Source organism: Bos grunniens, chromosome 13 (genome assembly GCF_055505025.1).
Source record: "Bos grunniens cultivar Pamir isolate PY7600 chromosome 13, Bosgru_T2T1.0, whole genome shotgun sequence".
Taxonomy (NCBI): domain Eukaryota; kingdom Metazoa; phylum Chordata; class Mammalia; order Artiodactyla; family Bovidae; genus Bos; species Bos grunniens.
In genome coordinates this window covers 57,932,142-57,938,697 of record NC_141177.1, presented here as the reverse complement: position 1 = coordinate 57,938,697, position 6,556 = coordinate 57,932,142, and the positions used below count along the sequence as shown (strand labels likewise).

Here is a 6,556-nt window from a genome sequence, read left to right as displayed (position 1 = left end):
GAGTCATAAAAATAAAAATGACAGTGACAATGGCTAATATTCATGGGAACTTACTAGGACTCAAGAGCTATGCTAAGGGCTTTATACACCTGTGTGCTTTGTGCTCAGTCGTGTCCGACTCTTTGTGACCCCATGACCTGTAGCCCGCCAGGCTCCTCTGTCCATGGGATTTTCCAGGCAAGAATATTAGAGTGGGTTGCCATTTTCTATTCCAGGGGATCTTCCCGACCCAGAGATTGAACCTGGTTCTTTTGCATCTCCTGAATTGGCAGGTGCAGTCTTTTACCACTGTGCCACCTGGGAAGCCCTCTTTATATACCTACTTCTCAGCGAATGCAAAAATATAGAAAGACAGGGTAGGGAGGAATGGAGAGTACCATGAGGAGCAAGAAGAATGAATCAGTGCTCTGGTATTGAGATAGATCAGGAACTGCAGACTAAGTACCATCTACCCAATATTTAAATTGCTACAGATACAGGGTGTCTGAGTGCAAGAATCACTGGGATTGTAAAAAGCATATTCCTACCTCTTTTCAGGCAATTCAGATACACTATGAATCTATGTCCGAGAGATTAGAGTCAGCAGAGCTCGACCGTGAACTCTGTAAGGGTGACTGCAATTGTATTTACTGAAAAATACATTCCCAGTACCTTGCACCATGCTTGGCACAGGACAAGTGTTTATTATATTTTCCAATAACGTTTGTCAAATCTACTTTTCTGTTGGTCAAGATTCACCCCAGATTCTAATAAGTTGTATAACTATATTAATTTTCCTTTAGGATAACTTTTCTAATTCTGTAGTTTCATAGTTATTTTAATGGGCCATTGGGAGAAATTTTATATTTTTTTAACTCAGAAGTCACCTGAATGAATTTTGTTTTTTTGAGACTTTTTAAAATGTGAACCATTTTAAAAATCTTCACTGAGTTTGTTATAATATTGCTTCTATTTCATGTTTTGAAAAACATTTATTTCATGTTTTCAAGGCAGAGGGGGTCATAGCTCCCCAACCCTCTGCTTTGGAAGGCCAAGTCTTAATCACTGGACCACCACCTTGACAAATTATATGATATTGTATCAAAGCTAAGGAATGGCTTTACTACAGGTCAATAAGACTACACATTTCATAAATGGAATCAGATGGTTAATGTACAGGAGTCAGAAATATGAAGGAGGAACGTGATTTTGTGACTAATACTTCCATTGCTCAGAGTCCGTTTCTTATCTGTACAACAAACAAAATTACATCCACCCCCTTGGTTTAGAGTGTGTGTGTGTATGTGTTGGGGGAGGAGGGGCTATAATCTGTGTAAAACTGCTTTGCAGACTGTATATCCTGTATATATTTTAGATGTTTTGGCTGCTATCACAAGAATCATTTTCTGTCTCATATGCTAATCTATGTACAACAGCTTTCTGTGACCAAGATTGCAATCACAAATTTTTTCCAGCGTCCCCAGAAACCACAGTACAGTCTTATAGTCAATTTCTCCATCAGATTCAAGGGTCCTGCTCTCTTTGGCAGGGAGAGAGTTACTGTCAGGAAAATCTTACTGCTGGATTGAGGACAAGCCATTAAAAAGTTGCATGAGTCTTTGTCAGCTTTGAGTTGTCCCGCAGGTGTTTTGCTCTGTTGACACAGCTCATGTTTGCCTTGCTTTATTTATTGCTCTTTCTTTTGGAGGAAATCATAGAGAAAACAGGACTCATCCCACGCACGGAGACAGTTTCTCTATTTAGCTGCTGAGCTCCTTGGGAAAGAGGGAAGAAATCAATGAGATGCACGAATGAATAAAAAGTATTCAGTATCAAAACACACTAAAGAGAGCAATGAAGATGCAGACTAGAAGAACTTGTGCCCGAGGAACTCTGGAGTGCCTGGAAATGGAGAGGAAATGTGAAAGCCAATTTGCTTAATTTTAATTGAGAAAGCACTGCTTAACCCCCAGTCATGTTCAAGGCTCTGAGGAAGACACAGAGAGGAGTAAAATAGTTCCTGCCCTCCTGTTGTTTACAGCTGAACAGAGACAATGGCGTGAGCAAATCACAAGAAAGTGGCTGCCAGGACCTTCCTGGCAGGTCCAGTGGTTAAGACTCTGTGCTTCCAATGCAGGGGGCACGGGTTCGATCTCTGGTCGGGGAACTAAGATCCCACATGCTGCTCGGCCAAAAATAATAAAAAATAAACTTATGTGTCCTTGGTCTCATAACCCCAAGATTCTGTTTAAAAAAAAAAAAGTGGCTGTCACCAGCATGCCACCCCCATTCTAGATCTTTACAATTATTAATTATATGAACATAATTTCTCAAACTATGTATTTTCTTGAAAACACATGTTAAAATCTCATTCTCAAATAAAGCACTTAATGAGTTCAGTGAATAAACTTTCAGAGAATAAGACTGAGTTGTCTGGGAAGAAATAAAGGTTTTAGGAAACCCAAGTAAGCTTCGGTCCAAACATCTGTCCCTGGGCTTATTGACGGCCCTTGGAAAGGCCGAGCATATAGGAAAGAGTCTTCTTTCTAATATGAAAGGCATATTTGTGTCCCGTGGAATGAGAGGTATGTGTGGTATGAGAGCAGGACCAAGGTCACGGCAGGGCTCCCAGCTCTAATGCATGTTTACTGACTTAGGTTCCTCTACATGGATCCTGGTTTGTTGGTTACTCACAGTCACGACTTCTACTGCATTTGTCCTATGGCACTTAATTATTCTTGTAATTTTTAATTGTTCTTCCCTTTCTTCATTATTCTCTATCCTTGTTATAGTGGAGTTTCATTTCTTGAAGTCCATTCTATCTCATCTCCGTTTCAGTAACACGTTTTACAGACATGGTTCAGCAGTTTTCTGGTTTTGTTTTTTTTTTTTTACTTCTTAAACATTTTAACTCTTTGATGAAGTAAAGGCTTGAAATTTTTATACAATTTGTAAAAACAGATGCATTTTCAGTCTGAATAGATGTCATATATTTGGTGACTTGACAGAGTAGAAATTTAAAGCCTCCTTAAAAAAATTAAATATTCAGAAACACAAGCTTTATAAGCAATCACTCATCATCCATCTGCTAATTACCTGACAAGGTTAATATTTGTCTAATTTTTAAAGCAAGATGCATGTGAAGTGCAGAAATCTGAAGCACACGTTTTGATAAATTTTGACAAACGTATAAGCCCATGAAACCACCACCCCAATCAAGACAACGAACATTTCCATCAGTCCAGAAAGTTCTCTCATCTCTTCCAGTTAAGCCTCAACACCCAGGGGCAATTACTGTTCTGACTCCCACCACCATGGATCCGTTTTGCCTGTTCTTTAACTTCCTGTTTACAAAGACACGGTTCTTACATTTTTGTGACTGTCTTCTTTCACTCCACATCCTGCTTTAGAGATTGGTCGGGATGGTTGAGTACGAATATACTGCATTCTATGAATATGCCACAATCTGTCCTTTCAACTGTTGACAGATCTTTGGGTTATTTCCAGTTTTTGACTGTTCTTAATTAACATTTACAACTAACCCAAGTTCACTTTCAAGTAGTTCCCTCACAGACACCCACTGATCAATTCTTGGCTGCATACGTGCTAGGGACCTTCTGCAGGCATGTGGATTTCTCTTTTTCTGCAAAATTTTCTTCTCTATTCCTCTGTCCTGAATATTCTAGTTCCCATGGGGTCTCTGGACCCTCAGTGCCATCTTCTCAGTTCAGGAAGTCAACTGGGTTTTGCCTGGTTTTCTCTCTGTGTGTGCTGAAGTCGAAAAGCTCTCAACCTCTCAAGCTCATACACCTTGGTCAGCAGCCATGGCACACCCCTCGTTTACTTTTTGCTTCTGAGCAATCCCTGTCCTTTGCCTGTTGCTCAGTGTCTTCAGTCATTGCTTCCTCTGTTTTGTCTGGGCTGCTTTACTGATTTATTTATCAATTTTCTGGTTGTTGTTTGGTTGTTTCAGCTGGTAGTGTAAAACTGGGCTGGAAGCAGAAGTTTGTGTTTTATCATTTTTGATGCTATTTCAAATGGATTCTTACGCATTCGTCTTCCATTTGCTTGTTTCTAATACCTGGACATGCAACTGATTTTTTTCTGTCTTGATTTCCAAAAAAAGTACAGTTTTAACAAGATCATTGGATCATTGGATTAAGGGAACAAAATATCACAGATGAATGGACAAATTACTAACAAAGCTACATGGAGGAGTGGGACTTGAAAGACACATAGAATATACTGTAGATAAAAGCTTCAGCGTGAACAAAGCACAGAAGAAGGCATAAGCAAGGATTCCAAGTTGTGCAATTTGAATGAAAGCTGGATTATGAGTAGAGGATTTGAAAAAACAAGTCTCTACATATATGAGGGGCTTCCCAGGTGGTGCTAGTGGTAAAGAACTTGCCTGCCAACGCAGGAAATGCAGGAGACAAAGGTTTGATCCCTGGGTCTGGAAGATCCCTTGGAGGAGGAAATGGTAGCCCACTCCAGTATTCTCGCCTGAAAAATCCCACTGACAGAGGAGCTTGGTGGGTTATAGTCCACAAGGTCGCAGAGTCAGACACGAGTGAGGGACTGAACACACAACAACAACATATATGATGCGTGTGTGTATGCTCAGTTGCTTCTCTCCTTAGCTCTAAGAGCTTCTGTTTCTTCTTCTTCCTGATATTTGTATTGATTTCATTTTCTTATTTCACATGACAAGAATAACCAGAGCAATTCTGGATAGTAGCAATCACTAAGGGAAGAAACACTAGGTATTTCCTTGCCTGCATGCTAAATCACTTCAGTCGTGTCTGACTCTTTTTGACCCTACAGACTGTAGACTCCCAGGCTCCTCTGTCCATGGGATTCCCCAGGCAAGAATACTGGAGTGGGTTGCCATGCCCTCCTCAAGGGGATCTTCCTGATCCAGGATTGAACCCATATTTCCTGTGTCTCCTGCATTGCAGGAGGATTCTTTATGCTGAGCCACCGGGAAAGCCCTACATATATGATATATAAACATAAAACTTTTGTGTGAGAGCCTTCATGGATCCTCCCAACCAGGTGAAGTCATTTGAAATAAGCTTAATTTCTCTTGCATCAAGTGCTAACAATTCTAATCAACTTTTTGTTTGCCTTTTCATGCAATGTTTGTCTTTCCTACTAGGCTGAAAATTCAGCAAGAACAGGAATCATGCTTGTTTTTCTCACTGTTGTATTTCCAGCATTTAACAATGAATATTTACTGAATGAATAAATGCAACCAGGATAAGAAGTCTGAATTTGACTTCATATCCAATCAGAGTCTTTAAAAGTATGTGCTTTAGGAGAACGATTTAGGGAGATTTTTCTGGCAGCATGTAGTGAACGAATTAGAAAGAGGCAAGGATGAGGAGAAGCTACTGGAATAGTTTAAACAGGAGGCAAGGTAAGCCTGAACCACAGTGACATCACAGAATTTGGAAGGAAATACACACAAAGGATTTTGTAGAGGACAAACCAACAAAACATGAAAAGCAAGGAGGAGAAGGAATAGGGGAGTCATTTATATACCTGATATTTTGAGAGTGGGGAATTAGGCACCATTTATGGAAATGGCAATCTAATAGGAAGAGCTGGTTTGAGGGGGTAGCTGTCAATCTTGAGTGTTAATTATCTATGAGCTGTTTAAGTGGATCTATTGATCATGCAATTGGAAACACTGTGGATCCCAGAAGAGAGCTGTGGATTAGGGACATAGACATAAGAATCATCTTCTAAAGGGGAAACTTAGCCCTAGGGAACAATGAAATTCTAGAGAGAGAGAGGAGAAGGAGGAAGAGGAGAAGCCCAAAGAGATAATCTCTGGAGTATTAACTTTCACAGGCAGGAGAAAGTCAACAAAAGATATGGATATATAAAGTTTTCTAAACTTGAGAAACTAATGTAACTATAATGTTATGAAACTAATGTAACATAGTGTTACATTATGAAAGCAGTGAGTTTGAGGCCACCTAACTGAATATGTGGGGAACTTGAGTAATGTAAAGACAGAAAGGGCCATTGGCTTTGATCATTAAATCATGAATAAACTTCAAGATAACAATACATGTATTCTAATGAATAATCCATTAAGGCAAAGAATGGGGGCATTATTACCCCCACTGTGTAGATGAAGCAGCAGAATCTCAGAGGGTTCAAGTGGTTTTCTCAAGGCACACAGACAGGAGGCCTCACAACTGGATTTTACCCCAATGTCATCCCTGACACCTCCTCTAACACCACACTGCAACCTATCCTTTCTAAGATTCTTCAGAAAAATGTATTTGTTCTCAGACCTATAGTCATTTTAATTCATCTCATTATTGCCTATTTCCCTAGGAAACCTGTAAAAACATTTGGATCCTGCTAATATAAAGACTGATTTTAGGATTTTGCTGGTGGTTCAGTGGTTAAAAATCTGCCTGTCAATGCAGGAGACATGGGTTCAGTCCCTGGTCCGGGAAGATCCCACATGCCTTGGGGGCAACTAAACCCATCCACCACCACTACTGAGCCTGTGCTCTAGAGCCTGTGCCCCTCAACAAAGAAGCCACTCCAATGA

General features: G+C 40.1%; 1 long non-coding RNA gene across 2 annotated transcripts in view; it reads right to left on the bottom strand.

Moving 5' to 3' along the window:
• Window positions 1–176: 176 nt before the first annotated feature.
• LOC147361053 (uncharacterized) overlaps window positions 177–6,556 on the bottom strand; it is a 46,159-nt gene continuing 39,779 nt past the window's right edge. For both annotated transcript variants that reach the window (XR_015139661.1, XR_015139660.1), the window contains exon 8: window positions 177–1,754. This is a non-coding gene — a long non-coding RNA (uncharacterized LOC147361053). The remainder of the gene's footprint in view (window positions 1,755–6,556) is intronic.